The 25,991-nt window shown below is 46.0% G+C and overlaps 1 protein-coding gene across 6 annotated transcripts in view; it reads left to right on the top strand.

Moving 5' to 3' along the window:
- The window catches only part of LOC111140971 (potassium voltage-gated channel interacting protein 1), a 344,579-nt gene that overhangs the window by 296,872 nt on the left and 21,716 nt on the right, over nt 1-25,991 (top strand). Inside the window, exon 1 of one of the 6 annotated variants that reach the window (XM_022493257.1) lies at nt 1,061-1,148. The exons of the other annotated variants lie outside the window; for them this stretch is intronic. The gene's annotated coding sequence lies outside the window, so the exon portion shown is untranslated. Of the gene's footprint in view, nt 1-1,060; nt 1,149-25,991 lie in introns of those variants that run through there. 6 annotated transcript variants of the gene reach the window in all.

Here is a 25,991-nt window from a genome sequence, read left to right as displayed (position 1 = left end):
TCTAAGAGGTTGCATGAATTTACATCCACAGCAGGTCATGAGAGTGTCCTTCCCGCCCCTGCCCCCAACACCGTTGCCCACGTGGTGTACTCTCCGAATCTGAGGCCAGCATTCGCTAAGTGCAAGCTCTGTTCTCATGCCTGGCGTAGACGCTCTTATTCCCAGGAGAGGAGACTGGGCCTTATGAAGATCAAGGAACTTTCCCAAGGCCAGGTCTCTGTGATGGAAGTCCCAGTCTTCCTCTTCTGCATGTCGGCCCCCCTTTCCCACCTGGCTCACTGCTGCCCATCCCATGTAGGGAGAGTGTGATGCCCCCCACCCACAGCGCCCAGAAGCTTAGGACACACCTATAACCCACGCCTGTGCTTCCCCATCTTTTGCTTTCTTTCTAGTTTTGCTCAGTCGGTTTTGCTTTTAGTGATTTCTTCTACGGATATAAAACCTGCCCAAACACAAATACAACTGTAGACTCAGCCCAGTTTACAATTACTTTCTTGGTGATCCAGTTTTCAGGGGCCGTCTGTGATGTCAAAACAGGGACCACCTATAGTCCAGAATAAGCTTGATTGGTTTTTACAGGAGAACTACAGGCAAATTATTGTCCTTTTGAAAAATAGCCTTACCCTCTAAGCCTGTCACAGATCGAAAGCAGTTAAGTCTTTTCCCTTAGGTCTTGAAATGGTCTAGGTTCACACACACTCCCTCCGAGTCCCAAGGGGATGTGCCATGAGACGCTGCCAGTTAGGGTTACACTCAGGCAGCAAGGTGTAGCGGGGCTTGGTGAAACCTTTGGCGGGATTTCCTTCAGAGAAGAGGAGGTAAAAGCAAAGATTACTATGAAACCACGTAGAGATTGCCTGCTGGGAGGAGGAGAAAAGTGGAGGGAGCGGGAGGAGTGGAAGGGAGGGAGGGAGGGAATGCGGAAGACAGACTGGTGAAAATCAACCGTACACTTAGAACAACGGGAAGGACGGCTTGGAAGCCCGGCTTTAAATGCCTGCGGGCATCCTGCTGGGTGGTGCGCCAGCTTCCCGGCAGGATGCGGGCGGAGGGCGAGTCCGAGGGGCTCCAAACATTGGGAATAGTGGCGGTCCTGTGCTCTTCTCTGAAACTCTTGCACTACCTCGGGCTGATTGATTTGTCAGACGGTAAGCGAACTCTTGAGCTTCCCTATTTTTGAGAATGTGTTTTTCAGCTTAGGTTGTTATGAGTTTAGAAAACGCACGCAAAGTTCCGCGGCGACCCGGGAGCTTTGCAAACGACCGGCTAACTTCCCGCGGCGCCGGATCTCTCGCCTTCCTCAGACCGCCCCAGTGATGCGCTGTCCGTGGTGCGGAAACTCGGTGCCCGGAGAGTTGGAGAACGGGAGGGGTTTAGATCTTCTCCCTGCCCTATGTGCATGTGGGTCTTGGTGGACTCCTAGCTGGGTGAGACTAGCACAAAACATCACAGTCCTCTCTCAGTCTGTTAGCTCTGCTGTCAGTAGAAGCCGATGACTTTTAGAAGCCATTATGTTGATTAACTTGAAGAAGTAGGTGGGAAAATGATGGCGTTAAAACTTTTGCAAAATGCTAATCACAGTGCTGGACAATTAGAAGACATTTAGCAAATGCCAGTTCATTTTCCCAGCCCTGCACCCTAACCCTCGTAAGAATCCTTACCCATAAAACCACCTCATTAGCTGTGACTTTACCTTCTACTCCTTAGTGAGAAAGTAGTAAAAATTCAGGTTAACCCATGCTGTTTGTGACTAGAAAGTTCGTGGTTTGGTTTCCAAAGTTAAGAATTTCACAAAGTGAATATTTTCTTCCTCCTTATGAGATTTTGTCCCAAATAGGACCTAGTTTGTTTATATCATTTTTATCACATAAAATCAGACTTCTGAAAAGATTCCAATTTTTATGAGCAACACTTTCAACAAAACCAGCCTCCAACAATATATATTCAATGTATATATAATGCATATTCAATGTGTATTCTTCCATAACTGGATAGTGTAGATAATTTCTCTTCCAAGAGGCATCACATGCCATAAATATACATAATAATGAAATACATTTGTAGACAAAGGACTAGCTGAAGTACCAACCAAAGATGAGCTAGAACAGAGACTGAATGTGGGATGATGTGGTTGGGTGAGCTCTGGACTAGGGAGTCAAGAGACTTGGTTTCTATTAATGATCGATCTCTACTTAATCTTAGCCTAGTCATTTTCATCTGGATCTCAGTTTCCTTATGAAAATATTGATGATTTTCAGTCTCTGCTTCATGGAATTCTGCAATGACCTGAACATTTCCTTGTTCCCAGTTTTGTGGTGGGAGCAGTAAGGCAGACCCTTCCTCCCTGCTTCAACAAAGCTGGTTTCCCTTTATCTGCCCTATATGCCAGGCCTGCATGTGAGAACTTGCTAAGCTTCAGCTAAAATTTAGTGAATCCATCATTCTATGATTCCATGATTGTGTTTCCCTGAGATTTTGGAAGCTGAAGCACATTCAGAAAACTTTTTTTTTTCTTGAAAACCATCTGAAATCTAACAATCCAGAAGAATAGTTCTTGGAGTACATAGGAACACTTCCAGGCCCTCAGTCCCTTATACGTGCTCCTCTCAAACCCTATACTCAGACTGCCAGTCTGTAACAATTGAGCAAAGCCCCTGTTCTCCACCAGATCCCCAAAACATGTTTCATCCCTGTTCTGAGCTCCAAAGCAGTTATCCACTGAGATGACAAATTAATGTAAAAGAAAGTTCCAGAGAAACTTCCTTATAAGGCTAAAGGTGTCGTGGAAAATACTACCCTGTCCTTCTTTTCCATGTCCGAACATGTCCATCTCTCTTCTGCTTCAGCTTCTCAAGATTATAGCTTTTGGTTTCATTATCACAGAAAATATCAGTTACTCATCTAATGTTATAGTGATGAGGGGATTAGGGTAAAATGTAGAGAACATTTGTTCAAGACTGCCTCCAGGAACCCTGGGTGAAGGAGGGGATTAACATTTACTCAGCACCTACAATGTCCCAGGCATAGTGCCAGGTGCACATGAGCTAATGTGAGCCTCCAAACAACACTCTAAGGAAAAAGATTAAATAGCATTAGAAAGTAGATATCATTGTTCCTTTTTAAAAAAAAAAATTTTTAATTTTATTAATTTGAGAGAGAGAGAGCATGAGCTGGGGGAGAGAGGCAGAGGGAGAAGGAGAAGCAGACTTCCTGCTGAGCAGCGGACCCAACCCCAGGGCCCTGAGATCATGACCTGAGGTGAAGGCAGATGCTTAACAGACTGAGCCACCCAGGCGCCCCTCATTGTTTCTTTTATATAAAGAAGAAGACAGGTTTAGAGAAACTACATAAAATTGCCAAAAATATAGCAATAGCAGGGTGGAGATATTTGTCTCTAAAATTTCGCCCATTATCCTGTAAACCAAGTGGCTCAATGAGTAAGATGGGGTCTGTGGTCTGTTATTAAGTCTATACCACACCATCTGTTACGCTAGAGCTTTTCCCATATGGTCCAAAATGCCATGTTTAATGTGTATGTGACATCCAAAATTCTGTTCACCCATTTGAGTCCCAAGAGGAAAATACCACGTCCTATTAAATATGCCGGGACCAATGTGACGCAGTCATCCTAAAGAGAGCAGGAGAGCATTTCTCAAGAACCTATTGGTACTCTCTCTTCAGCACTCCATCTTATCCTTGTCTTATTTTCCAACAGTAAGTTCAGAATAGTATAGATATTGTGCCTAGAATCGAAAGAGCTGGGTTCCAATCCTGGATGTGCCATTTATCAGATGACCTTGGGCAAGTCCCTTTCCTTCCCTAGCTTTCACTTTCCTTATTTGTCAAAATGGAGACAGGAGGATGATGATTGTATTAACTTCCTGGAACTCGTGTAACAAATTACTTCAGATCAGATGGCTCAAAACAACAGAAATTGCTTCTTTCAACAGCTCTAGAGGCTCGAAACCCAGAAGCAAGGAGTTGGCAGGGATGTGCTCCCTTTCAGCCTCTAGGGGAGAATCCCTCCTTGCCTCTTGCTCTTTCTGGTAACCCCAGGTGTCCCCGGCCTTGTGGCAGCATCACTGCAATCTGTCTCCGTCAGCACATGGTATCTTCTCCCATGTGTCCCGTCTTCACTCTGTCCTTCCCTCTTCCTAAAAGACACCAACCATGTTGTATTAGGGCCACCTTAATGACCTCATCTTAACCGCCAGTCAGTCAGACTCATCCTCTGGCCCTCCAAGGGTGTCCAAGGTGAGGACGACAGCAGGGGCTGCAGAGAGGAGAAGATGGGGTAGAGGCATGGGGTGATAGACAAGTAATGCCCTGCAGTAAGCTCAGAGACCATCACCAGTGAATGCTCCGCCTCTCCCTCCCCTGCTGCTCACTGGGCCCACCTGAGGCAGCCTCCCCCTCACCAGAGGGGAGTCCTCTCTTCCCAAAGCACCATGTCTACTGGTGCTGCCAAAGCAACTTTAGAAGTAGTTCACCATTCCAGGGCCAAGCATGGACTGTGGCGGTGAGGCACACATCAGTGTTTCTCAGGGTGGGTTCTCTGACCGCCATGTCGTCCACCTGTCTCCATATAGGGTTATTTTGCTGTGTGCCTAACCATAGCTTATTTACAGAATCAGGAATGTCACAGGCTATGCAATCCACCACCAAAAATAATAGCAATAGTAATAACCTCACAACCTCGGGGAAACCATGAGCATCCAGGTCTGTTTATTGGGGTCTTTAGAAAGAGTCAACTTCCCATGCATTCTAAAATGTGTGAAACACGTGGTATTACTTCGGAGATTTTGGATGGCAAAGATTTGAAATGTGGTGCATAAGAAGCCAACTACCCACACATACCCCGCTTTAACTATTTCTTATGGACTTAGCGCCTGCATAGTCTTTATAGCTTAGGAACCCCTCGTCCATTGAGTATTGCACTTGGACAGCAGAGAAATCTTTTCAGATATGGACATCTCATGTTACTGTTGAACTAATTCTGCAGTTTTTTTAAAAAACTCAAGTTCTGGGGCTTTGACTTCAAGGGTAGAAAGTAACAGTTTCAGGACTCAAGTCAAGTCTTCTGAGTCCCACTACAGAGCCCTTTCTCTTGTCCAAATACAGTAAAACTGTGCTGGAGCATTGGGAACATCACTGTTTCTACTCACCAAATGTTTGTTGTCACTCCTCTCTGTAAAGTACTCATAACCCAGTCCAGTTAGGTTGTCGTGGGATGAGTCATGGCCATCCAAAGATATCCTGTCCTAATCCCTAGAACCTATGAATGTCAACTTACAAGGGAAAAGGTTTTAGCAAATATGATTAAGTTAAGGATCTCAAGATGAGATTATCCTTAATTATCCACGGGGGTTGTATATGCCATCCTAAGTTCTATATGTCATCATAAAAGAGGCAGGCAGGGGTTAGACACAGACAGAGAGGAGAGGGTGGTGTGAAGCTGGGAGCAGGGATGGGAGGGAGGGCCACAAGGCAAGGAGCGCTGGCAGCCACCAGAAGCTGGACGAGGTAAGGAAGGGATTCTCCCCAGAGCCTTTAAAAGGAGCATGACCTTGGTGACACTTCTAGATACAGACCGAGGGTTCATATACCCTCCCAGAACTGAGTAAACAGAGGAACCCAAGTAGATTATTCCTCCAAAGCCCTAGACCCAAACCTCTCTCTTCTCTTTTTCTTCTTTCTACCTCCAGATTTGGTTATTTTTAATGTTTCCATAGACATTGTCATACTTAAAATGGTGCGCTTAAGCCTTGGTTCCTTAAATATTGGCTTTGAGCAGTCTCTCTCTGCCCACCTTCTCTAAAATATCCAAAGACAAGGACACTTTTACTTCCATTACTTCTCTGGTCTTTCTCTCTAACTACCACATCTGTTAATTGCATTATCATTTATACGTTGCCAAGGTTTAAGATGTTCCGAGAATATGCCTCTTTCAAGGTAACTAGGAGGAGCTTCCCCAAGCCTTCATCCCTCATGAGGAAGACCCTGTCTCCTGCTCTGAGTGGGCCCCCAGTTCTGTGTCTAGAACTGTCTACTTGTATGACCAACAGAAGGACAGAAATGCATTCTGCATCAGAAGAATGCATTCTGTGTTCAGAAACCTTTCCAATCCTTGGGACCTCACAAGGACATCCAGAGCTGCCCAGGCCTTGAAAGCCATCCCCTCAAACAAGACTGATCCCAGATCCCACTCTGCTAAAGCTCACCTTCTCCCCCGACCACACCCCGCAGCTGAGAAAGTCTCCTAAAATCCAGCGTAAAGACACACTAGTTTTGCTAGCATACCTGGTAGCTTGACGTCTGTCGTAGCAAGCATGGTCAAATTTTTTAAATGTCTTTTCCTATCCAAGATGATAGAGTCTGAGAAAAGTTGGGGCCACATCCAAACCAGAGCAACTGCATGAGGCTGGTCTGAGGTTCTTTAGTAAAAGAGAAACATCAAACGTGTAACTCCCTTGCTTTGTAAAAACATGTTTTCCTACTTATTTATATAATAATTACACAAGTTATACATGAATGAGCTTTCAGGGTTTAATAATCCCTTACCTTACAAATAAAGTGAAAGTGCCCATAGCTTGCCTGCTGCCCCAGTCCCACGTTGTCTCTGAGGCCAAGTGCGGTGGTGACACCAGTGCTCACATCCCTGGTCCCGACAGAGAAGGACCACCACCTGGTTTACAGTAAGAAAAGTGAATATAGAGTGTGCCTGAGGAATAAAATGAACCTGCTTTGAGAGCCACCCTATTTCCAACCACAGAAGAAACTGGAGAGAAAGGAGACAAGGGAAACAGGATAGGAAGGAGAGGGCAGAGGCAAAGAGGAAGGAAGACCGAAGTGGTCAGAAGTAGGGAGAGGAAAAGTGAGGAACCGGGAGTGAGAGGGTGCGGCAGTAACAGGAAGGAGATGCAACTCGTTCTGAGGCAAGCACTTGATTTCTCTGTGGTTCACTTGGGTGTCCAGTAAGTTCCATCCTGTAATCATTAGCCTTTAAGAGTCTGCTGAGCTTATGAACAGCTCACCAACAGCTCGTTATGCCCCAATCTCCAGAGACCATATACTGCAAAAGAAAGTTCCAGGAACGAATGTGGGACCTGCACCGTAGTGATACACCATCTCCCCCCGACAAAGCCAGCCCCAGGGAGGAACCCAGCCTTTGTCTCCAGTGCCACAAACCTGGCTGTCAAGGGCAGTCCATCCCGTTACTTCCTCAGGCGTCGCTCTGGCTGGGAAGGCGAGGTTTTCTGAAGTGAGAGTTCAATGGCACACACACCATTGTTTGTTCAGTATATTGGGCCTCGTACTCCATTGAACCAATGCCCTGGAAATAAGGAAGCACTGCTGTATTGTTCCTTTATCTCCCTCAAGGCAATACTCAAAGATTAAAAAGTCAAACCTGTCCATAGATTCCTCCTCTCTGCCTTCACCCTCCCTCTCCCATACGCGCCCCTCCATCTCCTCTCTCTCCAGCCCCAGGGCTCTCAACCTCTCCTGCTTCTCAGGCCCCTCTACTATCAATGCCCACTTGGGCGGATCTTTCTGTTCATTCTCTCCTGACTTTTAATCCGCCCCCATCACAATGTGCACACATGCACAGTACCCTTCTGCACTGACTGATCTCGAACTGCCCCTGAAAAACAGATCCCTGCTTAAGCAATCATTTTGTCCATGAATTTGTGTGTGAAGAGCCTGAGTAAAAAAAAAAAAAAAAAATTTAATGATGGTACTAACATAGTATACTGGCTTTTGACAGTCACCTGTGTTCACATTTGCTTATTTTAAGAACTAGAGAGAGAATGGCTGAGGTGGTCTTTTCCCTCAGGAGCCAGCTGAACCTCCCGAGGGAATCAGCTTTAAGAGAAGAGTTGCTTCTGGCACCAAGGACACTTATTGAATGAATGAGAAAATGCTTTTATCCTGACGACAAAGGGGAGCCTTGGGGAGGGACTGTTTGTGAAGACAGTGAGTGTGTGCGTCCTGTTTACCACATAGTTCTTCTGCCCGACACATCACCCAACACATTATAAATGCCCCAGAGTGTTGAATGAATGAAAAAATAACTAATGAGTGACAAGCCCAGAGGTTTACCTTCCAAGCATCCTCACACTTCACAATGCATCTGGGGGACCACGATAAAGTTTTCCAATTTCACCAGCAAAGACTCCACATCCCATACCATACAGAGTTATTTCTCATTCCCTTCCAGTGGGCCTCTGTCTTCCCTCAAAGCCTGGCTCCTTCTCCAGACCTCTCTATTCCCTGCCTCATACACATTCTAATTATTGACAAGCTTGCTATTCCCCCTCTGGCCTGCCTGGAGGTTATCCCCTAATATTTCAGAGTATATCCCAAGAATAGAGCAAATGCTTCTACTTGACAAATAGATACTCAGTGAAAGTTGGTAAATGAGTGGCTTAAGGCACAAATTAATGGTCATCCCTGTTCATAGATAAAGAGCTGAGAGTGCATTCAAGCCCAGCCCCGACACCCTCACCGCTCCCTCTGTGTTGCTGAAAGATCCCCAGGCATCACGTCGGTCTACCTGGACGCCAGCCTTAGCCCTGTCCCCAGGCACATCCATGTTCCTCTCTGGGTTCACCCTTGCCAACCATAAAATGAGCAGATTGAATTAGATCAGTGGTTTCCAAATGCTGATCTGCAAAATTTCCAGAAGGAGCACCATATGGGATTTGGGGAAGGCAGAAAACTTTCTCCTGCTCTCGCTCTTTAATCCAGCATCTGATTGTTCTCATCTATTTGACGTAGCCTCCATGCAAACTGCCTTTAATTAAAGAAGTCCTTACTTTTATAGGGGTTTGAAAAACCACTGATAACACCTAAGATCCTTCCAACCTTGAAGTTTTCATGATCTCATGATTCCATGATGTACTTGCTTTCAAGGTGGACAGAAGAGATATGACCTTGCCGGGGCCACATTTCTCTACAGCACCATCTCTGTGACAACCAGCCCTCAGTTAGCATGCCTTATGGGTGCACTGGCCTGTGTCATAACCCCTAGAACATTGGAAACAGCAGCGGCCATAAAACACAGTACTAATGAGCAATATATCTGTTCCCATGGCTGTCAGAGTCTAAATAAGTTGAGAGGGTGTTGCAAAAGCCAAGATGAGATCACCAAGCTTCTGGTAGCAAAAAGATATATTTCATAGACTATTTAGCTGGAATAAATGCTCCTACAGTGCATGGAAATGATCTGGTATCTTGGAAGTGACCCTTGAATTGGAGTCAGAAGCCAGAATTTAAACCCCACTTCTGCCGTTTGTGGACTAATGACTTTGGGCAAGGTACCTAACTCCCATGAGACTTAGTTTCCTCATCTGTAAAATGGGGTAATATAATCCACCTTGTAAGATATTGGGAAGGTTAATTGAAATGAATTGTATGAGAACATTTGGCTTAGTGCTAACAGTCTACAGATACAGAGGCCCAAAGGAAGGAGGTGACTTGCCCGAGGTCACACAACAGTGGCATTATCATCACATTGCCCACAACTCAGCCTGGCCACGGTCTTCAGTCTTCAAGGGTTCTGGTAGCCAGGGAGGTGGAGGAGCCCACTAAGCCTTCTACTTAAGTTCCCAGCACTTCAGGGGTGCTGCCCTGGAGGGGGCGCTGAGACACCACCCAAGAGTCTCACTCTCAGGAATTCAATATAGAAAACACATTAAGACCTGTTTACATGGAAGTGCTGTTTATAATTATTGTTCCCTATGGGATATTCCCCTACTGCTTCCTCCAATCCTGTTTTAAACTGCTCTGCTAATAGAGCTTTCCTGGCTTCCCCAGGGAGACATTCGCTGATGCTAATAGAGACATAATTCAAAAATTGCTTGATATACATGCCCTCGATTTTCCCCAAGAACCACCTAAGATACCCAAACATGCAACGCACTCATTGGCCAGATGCAATTAAACATGCATGGTATTAAAAGTGCGGGCTGCTCCTCCGTCAGGTCTGCATTAAGTTGCAGCAGTCTGGTACTTTATCCTCAGATGCTGCCAAGGTCAAGTGCAACAGGAGAGAAGCAAGCTGCTGGATGGGAGCCCTGGATGACCCTTCTTACCGAGTCTGCACACCCCGGCTTTCCAAAGCCTTTTTAGACAAGACAAGGAGGCTTTTAAAAAATCCTCCAGGTCTGAAGAAGCAAAGAATCAATGCTGAGCAACTCCGGGAATAATAACTTCCATCTCTCCGATGTATAAAGAGGAGAAGGAAGGCAGAAGGAAGCTGGGGTAGCACTACAATATTGCAACAGTACATTACAGAAAGATCTGGCTCCAGATCCCAGAACAAGCACTTACTCTCTGCGGGACCCTGGGAGACTCACATAAGCTTTGTGAAACTTAGCTTGTCCAATGGCAAACTGGGGATACTAATATCCCCTTCTGGGATTTCTGGGAAGATAAAAGGAGATTAACAAATGGAACGCACTTAGTGCAACTTCGCATAGTAGGAATTCATTAAAGTTCTTTTATATAAGTCTACAAGTCGTTTTCCTAAAATCTGAATATGGAGAGCATTGGCATGCTTTCACTTTGTTAAACAAAGACATGAATGTGGAGAAAACCTAAAATATACCAAAATTAGAAGAGCAAGAGAAGTAAACTAGGACTGATTAAAAAGAACTCTGACTTACCCAAAAGTAATAAACTTAATAAAACTTGGTATCTCTAGAGAAAATTAATATGAACTGAAAATAGCATAGGTGACTTTAGAGAGGTTGCTGAAGACTAGATCCATAACTGATTGATAAACTAAAAATATAAAGAACTGGCAAGGCTAGAAATCCAATGTCCCTGTTCATTCCCCCTTCTTCCTACAGAAGGAATTGAAGCCCCAGCAAATGGAAATGCCCAGCGCAGCAAGGAACACTGAACCAGGGGGTTGAGAGAGGGTCCAGGGCTCCTACACATTGTCCCTTAAAGACAGTGCCAGGCTGACAGACAGGCAGAGTGACCCAGAGCTCAGTTTCCCACATCACACAGGAATGGACAAGAGGGGAAAGGACAGGAGCCATGCCTATTACCCACTTACTAACTACACACTTCTGGGTATCCACCTAATCCTCGGGAAGACCTGAGGCAGTGTCCTTCACATACAAGGAAATGCCATTGGGTAGATAACGTAATTGTGGAAGCCACCCAACAAGTGTGTGACAGGTTTGGGATTCCAGCCACACTCCCTGGGCACAGCATCCAATCTTTTCCACCTCTCCAACTTGACAGATGTAAACATCTGACCACAGACGGCTTGTCATCAATGTGACCTGATTGGAATTGATGTGACTGAGCTTCAATCAAACTATAAAGGTGGGGATTTTTCAATTACGTAAAGATTTGAAAGAGCCCCTATGCTCTTCTGTCATATAATGTGAGCCGCAGTCACTATGCCAGGCACTTCTTGCCTTTTGCCTGGGAGAAGGATTAGCAAACAGGCAGGGTAGGGGCCTTGGGAAGGGCAGGCAGCCTAGAGGAGGGGATAGCAGCAGAAAGCTGGAGGCGGTTCTCCCCATGACCTTCACCTTCCCCTGTGCAGCCCTTTCCAGAAAGCATGGTTGGAAGCTCCCCCATTCACTCCTGAGGAGACCCTCAAACTCTTGGGGGCAGATGTAGCACATACGACAAGCCTGATCTGGCCCCCGTGCTGTGACAGCTAGGATTGCTCCCGGTTGGGGAAAGGGTGAAGTCTCTCAGCCCAAGACCTCCATTTATCTTCAGGACAATTTTAATTGGAAACCTCATCTCGCTGCTGCCCACTTTTTCAGAAGTAATTAGAATGCTAATCTATAAGAAAGATGTCTATTAAAAATAAATTAATAATAGATAATACATTTTGGCTTACAATTTTGAATAATATGGCCATCCGTCTTAAAATAAAAATTCATATATTTTTAATAAGCCTGAGACATGTTTCCCAATGAACCACAGATGGTTCATTTTTATTATCCTATAAAGAGACATTATGGGTAAATGTTTTTTAAAAATGGCAAAACAGAACCTCAGAGCTGCTCTCTTTTGGAGATTTCCAAGCACTTTCTAAACATCTGGGCTCCCTCCTATCATCATGGAGACCAAGACACCTTTGATCCTCTGACCTTCACCCCGATCAGACAGAAGCAGAGTAGCAAAATCAAAACCAGACACAGTTCAAATTCCAACTTTGTTACTTGATGACTAATAACCAAGCCATAATGACCTAGAAATGGGTATTTATAAAATAATCCTAGCGAGGTTATTTAAGGAGTATATAAAGCAGGTCTTGAAATGCACTAGACACAGCAACTCACACTGAGAGGCTCTCTAAATGTCCCTTCCTCTCCTCTCAACATCTAGAATCATGAGGAACATCTGAAGCTATTACATCTATGTGCCCAAGCATATAACCTGCCATTATACTTACAAAGAGAATAAACATGTTCTGTCCATTTGACAAACATCCATGAACCCTACCACAAAAAGTTGTTGAGTCTGGAGAACAAATCATTTGAATTATCCTAAGAAGGTGAAATGTATAGAAAGCAAGGGGATGGTAACTGGCTCTTCTCCCAGCACTGATCATCAGGTTATTGACTTACAATTCAGTGGAAGTTAAATCAGTATTAACCAAACCCACCCCTGTAACACCCCATTGCTGGGCCAGGAGACAGAGGGAAGTATGATGCAGCTCCCTCCTAGCCCTCCCCACTACACAGCTCAGTTCCACCACCCACCCGATTGCTCAAGCCTAGAAAATCTTGTCACCTCCTGATCCCTTTCACTCAGGCTCCCCTCCCCTACATCAGCAGGTCTGGCAGATTCTAACTGCCAGAGAGACTGGAAATCTGCCCCTGATCAGTCTCCTTGCACAAAAAAAAAAAAAGAAAAAAAAAAGTTAACATCATCTCTCAGCCAGCTGCCTCGCAGTCTTTCGGCACCTCCTTAAGCCAAAGCAAAACAATAACAAAAACCTCTTATTAAACTATAGCAGGCATCAGAACTCATGTCACCAATATCCAGATTTTTTAAAAAGAGGAGGAGAACCATTCCAGCATCCCAGAAGGCCTCTGCAGGCTCCATTCCAGTGGCTGTTCCCCCGGGATATCAGCTCTCCTGTCCCGTAGCAGCACAGGTGGATTTTCCACATTGACGGATGCTGCGGTCCTTAATTCATTCGCATCGCTGCGCAGCGTGTCATTAACCATCTCTTGTTGATTTTAATGTTGAGGGACACTTGCACGAGTTTCCGGTTTGGGGCAATTATAAACTTGATACCTCTGCTTCCCATTGCTTTAAAGATAAAAGCCCTTAAAAAAATAAGAAAGAAAGAAAGAAAGAAAGAAAGAGAGAGAGAGAGAGAGAGAGAGAGAGAGAGAAAGAAAGAAAGAAAGAAAGAAAGAAAGAAAGAAAGAAACCCCTAAATTGACTGGTCTGACCAGCTGCCACCTTACCTGACACGTTGGTCATTCTGCTCCACCAACTTGGCCTCCACTCTGCTTCTCCAGAGGCCAAATTCACGCTCACCTCCTCCTGACTCATGCCGTTCCTGCTCCCTGAAACTCTTCCCGCTGCCCTCTCCTAACAGTACCCTTCAGCACGCATGCCTGTAGACTCTCCCTCCCTCGGACTCAAATCAGGCTCCCTCTGGCTTTGCTTTCTCACACTCCCCCCTCTCTTTTTGTCAAGGTTCTTAAGAAGATCTATAATTGCATATTCATGGGTGTTATTATTTAGTGAATGCCCAGGTTCCAGGGCACAGAGGACTTGCCTGACATATTTGTGATCACGTTGCTGGCACCTAGAATGGTACCTGACCCTGGACAGGAGCTCAATATGTATTTGTGACACGAGTGATTGAACTGGCCATCCCCTCAAGGAGCCTTCAGTTAAGGGAGATGGAAAGACCTCTGTCTTTACCACACAGTTATGGTGGATGCTACCGGAGAGAGATGTTGCCATACAGATGTTGTCTGGGGATGAGAACAAAATTTTCATGTCAGAAGAAGAAGTCCTTGAGGTGACATTTTATAGAGAGGACTGCGCAATTGCAGGAGACACCATTCACACGCTAGTCTAACTAGCAACCCCTGGAGGAGTGCGGTGTGATGGGCTAGATTTGAGGGAAACCCAGGAACTAACCCAGTAGACAGGGAAGGAAATCAGGTGCTAGGCGGAGCAGGAGCATGTGCAGAAGTACGAAAGCCCCACTCAGAAGTCTGGTTGAGGAAAGAGGTCTTTCTGGAGAGTTGAGTATGAGTGGAGCTGGGTAACGTGTCTAGGAGAGAAGCAACAGACCAACTCTGCAAGCTAAGCAGGAAGCAGATCATAAAAGATCTTGAAGGCCTTACTAAAGAGCATGGCCTTTCTCCTGTAGGCAATGGGGAGCCACTGAAGGCTTTAAAGCAAGGGACATATTCATATGTATTTCCTTTGAACGTCTTGTTTCCTCTCTCCCCAGAGCCTCCACAGGAGAGGTTCCTGAAAAGCTGCCCCCATCTTCCCTCTGCACTTAGAATGTCACACACACACACACACACATCCGTTCCTTCCCATCTAGTAAGTTCCCACTCCTTCCGGTTTCAGGCCCACCTTGAGCTCCCTGCCGCTCTGTAGCAGCGAACAGCTACCCCCAGCAGCACTCCTCACAGTTACAATGTTGTAAGTGTGCCTCTGATTCTTAGGTTAAGTCCCTCATGCACCAAACTGTAATCACACCAGGGATAAGGACGGTGCCTGTCTTCACTCACCATTGCAATCACACTGCCTGTTAAAGTGCCTGGCACAGACTAGATACTCCACAGTTACGTGCTCTATGAATGACTGTTCTACAAAGGTCCTTCTGCCTGGTCGTGAAGAGAACGCATTGGTAGAGCTAAGGCAACCAGCTGGAGGCTGGAGCTTTCCAGTCATCTTGGGGAGAGATGCTGAGTGCATAGCCTTGAGTCCAAAGAATGTTCATGCCCAATGCCCCAGCTAGGAAATCTCCAAGTAGGCATTTTGAACCCATGCCTAACCGCAAAACCAAACTCTAGTGACTGTATTTTCTTATTTTCTGTGTTCTTGATACTCTGGCATTTGGGGCTTTGATCCTGGAGAGATAGCCCCGTCCCAGGGCTGGCTAATTCGTAGGGATAGCCATGACTCCCCTGCAAGCATGCCTTTGGTACACAAACCAACCAATCCAGAGCCTACATGCAAGCATCTCACACACCAAGTCAGTATTCCCTCTGCTCCAAACCACTGCAAGCCAGGTGCCAGACAGCTGAGGATACCCCTACAGCCCGGAGGTGGCCAAGATTCTCCCAGCTTTCCAATCCCAACCAACCTGTCCCGCCTTTCCCATGCATTCCCACAAAATCCCCAGTAAAGGCTCAGCCATGTTCTCCCCTCATCCCTGTCTACCTCCTAACGGACCCCAGTGCTTCCCTATGTGGCCTTGTGTGGTGTGCCATGCCTCCTGTTTCGAGGGATCCGTGAGTATGAACTTCTTCCCTCCTGGCAGTCATTTCCACGTCTGCAGTTCTTACTGTACCTGATTAAAACAAACCCCAGGTCCACATTTTAACCCAAAAATCCTTTAATGTATTCAGGTGTCCCAGGGTCCTAATTCCTCAAAGATAAAACTATGTGGTGAAGGTCTTTCTAATACTCACGGTTCCCAACTAGGTATCTCAGAAGACACTCGCCAAGGTTGACAGATAAGGGACAGGAACCTCCCTGCACCCTTGTCTCCCGAGAACCTGCTTTTGCTCCCAGAATCAGACCCAGGCTCAGAGCCTCTCCAATGGCCTTGGGACCAACCAGTTTTACAAATTATCAACATCTCCCCATTAGCTGTTGCAATATTAAATTGCATGACTGGAAATGAATGAATAATCCCACGGGCAAGTGAGGGAGACCAAGCAGCAGGGATTTAATAACAAGTCCTGCCCTCTTTTCAAGCAGAAGGTCTTCCTAATTAAATATTAAAAATCTATCCACACAGCTACAGCGAAAAATTGCTTTTTCAGCAGTGTCGCTTTGAGACACTTCCTCCAAAGACCCAAGTGCTGTAGGGATGTCCTCTTGGGGACCCAGATGAGAGAGAAAGGGAAGCACCAGGGTCAAGTACATCTGGGTGCCAGGCACAGGTCTTTCCTATGTCCTATCGCCTTGGGTCCTCATGAGGCCCATGAGACGTGGGTAAGGTCACATCCCAGTGGCCAAGTTGGCCTCTTAATCCAATTCGGTGTGGTTATAACCTGAGAAGCTATAACACAGAGTTGAGAACATGGGTTTTAGTATCAAGCAGGCTTGGATTTGGGTCCTGGATCTGCCACTTACTGTGTGGCCTTGGGCAGATGACCTTAGCTCTCTGAGTCTCAGCCTCTTGTGTAACAGGGAAGCCGTGTGGGGCTCGCAGGGCTTGGGAGGGTTCTGCGAGGTCACGGACGGGAAACACTAGAGGCAGTCCTGGTACCTCGGAAATGCTTCTGGAAGGTCAGCTGCTGTTCTGATCAAGGGAAGCCTCCCCCGCCCACCAACGTGCCTCCTGCCGCCCAGCGTTTCAGAAATGCCTCCCCCAGAATGGAGGGCAGCCTGTCCTCCCCACTCCCTCTAGCCAGGCTGTGTCTTTCTTTTCTTCACGGGTTAGGGAGGAGTTCTGAGGAGATGTTTCACATCCAGCGAGCACATCCTCCCTGCCAGCTACACTCCCATTGATGACCTCATTTAAGTCTCACCAGAGCCCTGCAAAGTAGGGATTGTTCCCACCATTTCCCGGTGTTGAAACTGAGTTGACACACACCCTCATGGGCCTAGCTTCCTGGGCTGCTCCTCAGAGAAAGGGCCCCGGGCTCTGGGCTCCATCCCACCCCCAGGGCAAGGCTGTTGAGGCGCTCCCCATCTGTACTTGACGTCGATTTAAAAATAACCTTTTAGATGTCTTCTTATTAGAAATCTGTACCTATTCTTTGCAGAGAGTTTAGAAAATACACATAAGCAAAAAGAATATAACAGCCATCCATAACCCCAATGCTCAGTAGTAACTGCTAAAATTTTTATGTATGATATCTTAGACATGATGCATAGACAGATAGACAGATAGATAGATAGATAGATATTTCTTTGCTGTTTTACAAAACCCGCTTTTTTCCACTTCCAGGAATATTTTTAAGAGCTAATCTGAAATGCGTATAGGATTACCCACATTCCTAATCCTGGCCACATTGCTTCCCACCTTCTGAGGTTTTTGCTTCAATTATTATTCACCTCTTTTGCATATTTAATCTCTTCCTTTTAATTACAACTACCAGGACCCATTTCCCCCACACAGGGTATGGGCCAACTCAAGTAAGACTGAAGGAGGAACTTGCTGGTTTGCTAGAATCAGTCCTGGCAGTCCTGGGAGATTTTCTCCAGTCTCATAGTATTCCTGAAGACATGGAGCCAGGCTTCCAGCCAAGCCTGACTGGCCAGGAATTGCCAGGTCCCTTGGCATTCCAGCAGGAACTTCAAATTTCTCAAACTGTGGGTTTTATTAACTGATAAGGAGACAGGGACTTTCTTCCCTGTCCCCACTTGCAGAGAGCTGGGACCAAGTCCAAGGTCTCAGGCCTATGTGATGAATGGCGGGTCTCCATCGCAGCGAGCCAGCACGGAGAGGAAGGGTGCAAAGCCATCAGGCAGAGAACTGGCCCTGCTGAGCCACTCTCTGTGAGGTCCCCACACATCAGAGGGGCCAAAGACATCTGCTCTCTCATGATTCATATCAGCTCTCATGGGGTGATGAACAGTATAACTCATAACTCTCCACTGGCTTCTCAGAACAATAAAACCTTCTGTACTGTACTTGCTTTGCTATTTGCCACCCCAAAAAACTGCGAACATGGACCCCCAAGACCCAACGCAATACAGTCCAAATCTGCCTCGCACTCCTCTGTCCCTGGTTCACCGTGTCCCTGTCTCCAGATAGAGGGACAGCTTCTCTCTTGTCCTGGAGCAGGCTCTCTCCTTCCCACAGGGAAGTCCTTGGAGAGGCTGCTCTCTCCCTCACTCTGCACCTGACCATCCCCTTCTTGTCCTTGGCTCGGCACTGGGACTGCCACAACGGAGCCCTGTGGTTTCAGCTAGGTCTTCCTGTTGAAGTTCACGTGGCGGCCCTCCATAGCGTTTCACTCAGCTGTAATTCAAAAATTTTTTTTGCTTGATATCTGCCTGCGACCAGGGACATACACAGTACCCCTGTTCTCGTTTGATTCAATTGGCCAGAACTGGCCATGTGATCACATCTAACTTTGGAGGGACTAGAAGTACATCCAAACATGCACATGGAAGGAGGAGAGACAGAAATAGTTGGTGACAGGCACTAATGATCACCACTATATCACGTGTGGTTTGAAAAAAAGTATTATTCTACGAAAACATCACAACAAATACAACCAAACACCCAATGGGCTGCACTAGACTTTCTAGGACCATCTTCATCATGAAACAAACAGCATCTACTTACCATTATCCCCCTCAAAATGTCATGGTTTTAACCATAACATAACAATTATCAAAATAATCCATACACATGGCTTTAAACGTATTTCAGGCACTAATGAGCTTGAAAAGGAAAGGGTGCCTCTTTGCCCAGTCTCCCCACCCCATAATCCCGTAGAAGTGATCGTGATAGACAAGGTGTTTCAGGATTTGAGATGCTGGTAGGGAGGTCTGGGAAGGCTTCGCAAAGAGGCATGACTAGAAGCTATTTGGGTTTCTTAAATGTGAGATTTAATTTTCAGACTCCTGTGATCCAACTTAAGCTTTACGGTCAGGCACTTTGAGATTCATATGATGAGAAATACTGCTGGCTCACAGCAAGGAATTTAGAAGGGTTAGGAATTCTAAGCCAGAGCTCTGATCTGGAAAGTTCCATCAAAGGATCACTCTAGGCTTAGTGGTTGCCACCCACCACTCCTCAGATTAAAAAGCTTCAGAGTCCTGTAACCCACTAATGGATTCACAGACTAACTCAGCTAATTAATCCTTGCTCCTACATCCTCTTAAGCTACGAAAGCCTTCCAGATGGCCGCCCTGGCTAATAGAGTATTACATTGGCTGTCCAGAGTTGCACCCTGCCAGGGTGAGACTCTTCAGAGTTTCCCTCTGTCAAGCAGAGACACCCATTAGGAAACTCAGCCTCAGCTCTCCCCACCAAGTGAGGAGGGGACCTTATTGAATGCCTTGAGCATGCCAGGTACCTCCTCTGCAGTGGTTTCTTGGATCCTAAAAGACTGGGAGATGAGCGCTGCTGTGCCCATTTTACCAGTGAGAACCCTGGCTAGAAGTGACTTGCTCAGGCTCACCAGCTGTTGGGCTGCATGGCTGGGATTCGAGCCTGACTGCTTTGATTGCAAAGCTCACCCTCATTCCCCTCCTGCCTATGCTCAGTTCGGCTCCCTACCACCTTCCCCAGCCACCCTGTATACACTGATGCCTCCCATGAGCCATTTCTCTCTCGACCCAGAACCCCTCTTTGTCTGCATTCAAAGCACACATCACCACTTCCGTTCACTGCTTTGTTCTCCACCTTTTGTTCCCTGCTTTGTCGCCAGCACCTACAAGAGTGCCTGGCACCCAGTAGGCACTCAGTGATTATTTGCTGAATGAGTGAACCGTGCTGTGAAAAGAACATTGACCTTGAGCTGAATCCTGCTCTGCCAGGAATCCAGTGTGTGACCTTGGACAAGTCCAGTTCCCTCTCTGGGCCCCAGCAGCCCCATCTGTGAAGTCAGTTGGCCAGATAAAATTATCTCTTTGTAATTCATGAGCTCTGTGACTTATACAGCCTGTCAGCCAGAGCAAAGGCTGCTTTCATGCTCAGAAAAGGGAAACAAGATTGGAAACGCTAAATGGATGGCAGAGAGCTTGAGGCAGGGGAGGTGAGGAGGGAACCCTTGAAATTAGCTAGTGTCTGCCCTCCTCAGACTTGGCTCTGCAAATTCTCAAATGCAGAAGTACAAGAAGATTGCTTAGATAGGGGAATTTGGCCCCTGACTTGCTGAGACAGAGCAACAACCACAAAGACATAGGACTGGGCCCAGGAGGGGACCCATAGGATGGTCCCTTATGCTAGAAGGCATCTGACTATCAGTCAGATGATGAGATTAGTCTTTGCCCTTCTACTTACCATTCTTGTGATTTCAGGGGGGGTCTCATATGACCCTTGATTCCATTGCTCCTAACACAGTGGGAATATTAATATTTTCTCTTTTGTCTCTGATCCTCAGTTTTCTTGTCTGTGAAATGGGAACAATATAACACTTTCTTCACAGGAGCTGTGTGACGTGAACTGTGGTTTATTAGACCAGAAAGCTGAAACGTACTGAATCAGAAGCTGTAAATCTACCCCATTCTTGCTATGTGTAGTATTAGCCACACAGAAGCCTACATCTAAGAACACAGACAGAACCTGTACGGAGGTCCTCTCTAATCTCAGGGCATACACTTTGCTCCATGTTGCTTGGGACCCAAAAAATGAAATTGTCATGTTTCTAGATTATTATAAAACAAAGTCACTTGGAGAAACATGGTAGTGGGTAGGGGGAAGGGGTGGTTAAACTAGGCTCACAGACAGAGGCAGGTAATATGAATGGGAGATAATGGAGAACTGTCCTTTGGTCTTAGTCCTGGGGAGATATTAGGGAATAGTGGGGACTGAAGTTTACTAGAGAGCACATGCCCCGTCTAAAGCAGGCAGCTACTCCTCAGCTCCAGCCAATTGTCACCATGTGATGATGTGATAATGCAGGCCGACACAGACATAAATTCCAATTTCTAAAGAGAAGCCAAAATCCATATTTTATGTGAAATAAATGTTGTCAAAATTCACATTTAAAAGAAGTGAAACAACAACTGTACCCTGTGGGCTGCCAGACTGTGATTTCTAAACTAAACTGTCAAACGACAGAATTAACCACTAAATTAGCCAAATACTTCCCAGATATTCTCTTGGCTGCTTTCTCGGGACTCACTGTATTTCTTGTTCAGCTTCTTGCAGTTCTACACACTTTAGCAAACAACGAGTACTAACTTGGCCCCTACTATGTGCAAAGCGGGTACAGACATCATGGAAGGAGTGAGACACCGAAGATAAAACAAAACGGAAGCAGGCACAAGACACAGTCTCTCCACCCTAACCCTACCCCACCCCAGTCCCATAAATGAAATCCTCAACACGCAAAGGTAGATTCTCACACCTGCTGGAGGATGATTAGAGACAGTAAGAGCCTCAGGAGTTTGGACAGAGAGAGCTTTCCCTGTGGTGTCTGCAAGAGCTGTCCAGAGGAGATGGCTCTGAAGGCAGGTTTAAAGTGGCTGAGGTTGGGATCAGCTGATGAGACGCTCTGGCAGACAGAGGACTGTGGCTGTTGCAGAAGACCCATGCTGGGTAGTTGTGGGAAATTGTGCTGGGGAAGCTGGGCTTTCTCCTGAAGATTCCTCAGGAGGGAGCTGGGAGGTGGTAATGGGGCAAAGCTGATGGACAGGGACCCCCTTGTCCTCCTGCACTCTCCAGGATGAAGAGTCTGGGCACGGGCTCCGGAGACCCCTCCGGGTCTGACTCGTCACTCCTTGTGTTTTTATTCAGACCATGCAGAATAGACAAGCAGGACAGAGCTCCCCCTGCCAGCTTCTTGTGGGCTGTTCCCTCAGGGGTGGGGGAGATGCCTTCATGGTAATGATCTGGATCCTGAAACAATTCAGAGAGGCAGCAGGGCTTCGAAACAGGCAGTATTTCCTTTTTTTATGATGGTTTCATTTTACATTTTTATTGGCTCTCCACTGATTGCTCTCGGGCTCTCTGACGGGATGTGAGATGCGCTGACATTTATAGAAATCAATACATTAATAAATCACGAAGTTCATAATGTCTGATTTGCTTCTAAATGAGACAGAACTATTATCACCATAAAGTTGCACATAAAATATGCCCAATTGTGATGTATTGTATAGTCTAATCAAAGGCATTTGAGTGAATAACCTTTCCCCAAAAGAAGGAAACAATCAAAGCTGAATAACGTCATTAATAATTCAAGGTATGTCTGCCAAGGCTTCATTTATTAAGTGCGCAGTTAAGAGGCTTCCAAGCCGAGTCCTGCAGATGACACTTGCCGTCTCCTCCCTGCCTCTGGGCAAGCGGACGTCCGCTCTCCAATGAACTGGCTGCGGTCCTTGCATTCCGCAATACGTGTTGCTGGCGAGGGTAATGCCCAATTCCCTTCCCCAGCTAAGAAACGGACCAAAGCAATACACATGCTGGCTGTCTGGATTATTAAGGGCAGAGGACATGGAGCCGTGTAATAACTCTAGGGGAGAAGAGGCAGGAAATTTTCTCAGTGACGGTCAGTTATGATATCTACTGACTTGCCACTCCGGGCCCTGTGTTTCTGGGGTCCACCACTCACAGACACTGCGCCCTGCCCCCTGGCAATCCACGGACTGAGGTGCTCGCCGCTCTTTCATCCAGAACCTTGTGTTTGCTTGTGTCCACTGCAGTTAATACAGAATGATCATACGGACGTTGGCCACTTAGCGTCCAACCTATGCCGGCAACTGGGTGCTTTTCTGACAGAGCAAATCCCAGGACAAACAGATCTTCCCACACTGGAGAGGAGCATGCTTGATTAACCAGATCCATCAGAAAAGGTACAATCATGACCTGGAAAGTATCTACAGAGTTGATTATTGGATTAGGCCAAAAATCACGGACACCACACACTCTTCGATAGAAATAACATTTTTGAGCACCTACTGCGTGCATAGAGGATTTCACCTACCTTATCTCCTTTAGACTCGTGACTACAAGGTGGGTACGATGATGGCTGGAATTAGTCTAACAGCCATATACCTCCTAGGGACTGTGAGATGATTAGATCAATCCTAAAACGATTGCCCTGCTCTCCGAGCTCACCAAGACAGGCACTTAATATGAGGATACGTTAATACTGAATTCCAGCAGAAGCTCACTTGGCCAATCGCCATTATTTCCCTGCTGTGATTATTCTGTATGGTGTACAGCACTTTATTTTCACAATAACCACGCAGAGGTTTATTTGGTTGGGTTGTAGAGGCAAGCCGACTTGATAAATTTGGCTTTCGGGGAACATAGGCCAGCTCTCCTGACCTCGCAGCCGGGCCATGACGGAGCCGCTCACACCTGCAGACGGCGTGCTTCACTCCCCAAATCCTCCTCCAGTGGCTTCACGTCGATAGCCCGGTGGGCATGTTTGCACCAAAGAGATTGGAAAATGTTATCAGGCTCCCCCCAACCCACCCCCAAATGCCAGTTGTTAACCTTCAGCAGCCCGCCAAAGCAAGCCCTCTGCTTGGAAACCGTCACTTCACAAGTTGTCGACTTAGCTGGAAAGCCAGCGAGCCTCTCTTCCGAAAGCAGGCTGAATGACGGGCTTTTCACACCTTAGCCTGACCGGGATCGACTGAGTGTCCACTGATGGGAAAATTCTATGCCAACCTCAGAGAAGTCCTATTCACGAGGCAACTTTACTTTTCCTTTGAGTAATTTTTTTGACCTCTCTCTGCACCTTCGTATTTCCAGCTTGAAACTAGCAGTTCCCCTCCCCACAGGTCCTACCCCCTCCTCCTCCTCCTCATTTGCAGTGAACTGACATTTTAGCTTCTCTGTCAAGAGGAACAACAAAATCCCATCTCTGTAATCCTCTTCCACTTAGTACAGAAATATTCGAGACTCACTTATCCTGGGCAGTGTGTCCCCATCCCCAGACCAGGGCAGCCACCACTCATGAACTGGCCGTTTCCATGGGCTAGAACTTCAGGGCAGTGGACAGCTGAGACCAAAGGAGAAATGGTGGAAGGTTCCCCACTGGGGATACCAGCTGGCAGCAGGATTTGGGCCTCATGGGACTAAGTGTTCCCTAGAGCTGTGGAGACTGCTGGTGCCGCCTAAGTAAATCACCCAGGACACTTTCATCAGATACAGAGGTCCACTTAAAATGTCATCTAGAGATTTCCACCTGTGGCTGAGACCTTACAGTGAACCCGACATTTCTACTTCACAGCCTGGCCAGGGGCTGCACTGAACTGGAATGTTGCTTTGGAGCTGAAGGAACACAAGAGTCCTTCACGTATGTGGCCCTCACTCCCTGTCCTGAAACACCATTTAGGGCTCCTTCTTTCTGCCAACCCTGGGATCTAAGTGATTCACTTCTTTCCCAGAAGTTTCTTTGTTTTTTTCAATCTTGTTGGGAAATGTGTGAATTTCATGCTGTCACACAACCCAGTTGTGGTGTATGTCTCAGTCTGTGTAATGACTTTGTGGACTATTAATAATTACATTATATTTCTGACAATTAATCTCTATGACCACCACCTTCCAAGGTACATCTGACACTCCACTTCCCACACACCCCACCCAATGTGCTGATCAGAAAGTCACATTCAAAAACACCCTCCTTTTGGGAGAAAGGTCAGAGAATCGAAATACACTATATGTGGAAGAACTTTCAAGTCATTTGATCTAGAAAATCCCCAATCTAATGGAAGTAGCAGTACTCAAAGATTTTTTTTGGGGGGGGTAGGACTCTTTTTTTTTTGTTCCAGAAGATTTTCAGGACTTAGGTGTAAATGAATGAGAAATGTATAAATTCAATTTTGCTTAAAAGGGGCAGGAGGGTTTCAAGATTAAGAGAACAAACGCTTGGAGCAAAACATGATTTGAGTTTTATTGAAGCAAGAAGACTGGAAAAAATGTCCAGAACACTCAGAAAATCTTTATCAAAGCTCAGCTCAGCACTCCAGGGACTCATTGTTAAGCTTATAAAATTCAGAGCTGATGAGTTGTGTTGCTGTGTGTGTCTGAGTGAGATTATGAGTCACCTCCAAACCCGAGCTATAAGAATCGCAGCCTCCAGGATTACATTTCAAGACCAATGGAACTTGTCCCCCTGCGAACCAACCCCCTCTCCACTGGCTCCATACAGGCACCGACAAGGATCTTCATCCCAAATTATAATGGGGTAAACTATTGATCAAAAAATGGTGTTAGACTCATCCCAAATAAACCAATCGACCATGTTTAAGGGAAGGAAAAGATTACATTCTCAAAAGCCAGCATGCCATCTTTAATACAGTCTCTAATGTAACCAACATAGTTTAGGCACAGGGAAAATGAACCACTGGAAGCACTAGAAATGTGATTTCAAGAGGCAGCATGGCATTCAATTTTATGCACACTGTCACCTAAATTATTTGCAGCTCAAGTATGACACGCTCTTTAAATTTCCCTCTGGGTTCAGTTTTCACAGCGTCCCACAGTTTTGATCTGTCATACTTTCATTATCATTTGGTTCAAGATGTTTTCTAATTTCCATGAGATTTCTTCGTCCATCCATGTGTTACTTAGGAATTCGAACCATATTGCTTGATCTCCAAACATTTGGAGATGTCCTCCTTTTTTCTTCTTCCCTTAATTTTTTGTTTAATTCCACTGTGGATAGAAAACATCCTGCATAATTTCAGTTCTTCTAACTTTGTTGAGATTGGTTTTATAACATTCGGTAAATGCTCCCTGAGCACTTGAGAGGGATGTGTGAGATCTGTGGCAGTTGGGGAAAGAGATCGTCTGCTATCAGTGGAAACACATTTGTTAATTGTATTGCTGATATCCTCTGCACCCTTATCGATTTTTTATCAGTTGGTGAGCGAGGAGGTTTGAAATTTTTAAATTACGACCGTGAATTTGCAATTTCTCCTTTTCTCTGTTAGCCTTCATTTTGTGTGTATTTGGAAACCATATTATTAGTGCATACTAATTTAGAATTGTTATATGCAAACTCCCTCTTTCTCTCTAGCAAAGCTTCTTACCTTAAAGTCTACTTTATCTGATGTTAAAATAGCCATGCCTGGTTTTCTTGATGTGTGCTTGCATGTTGTATCCTTTTCCATCTTTTCACCTCTACCTTTTCTGTGTCCTCAGGCTCGCA

The sequence above is a fragment of the Enhydra lutris genome, unplaced genomic scaffold (assembly GCF_002288905.1).
Source record: "Enhydra lutris kenyoni isolate GAN:26980312 unplaced genomic scaffold, ASM228890v2 scaffoldscaffold5, whole genome shotgun sequence".
Lineage (NCBI taxonomy): Eukaryota > Metazoa > Chordata > Mammalia > Carnivora > Mustelidae > Enhydra > Enhydra lutris.
This window is presented reverse-complemented; position numbering and strand designations above follow the sequence as displayed.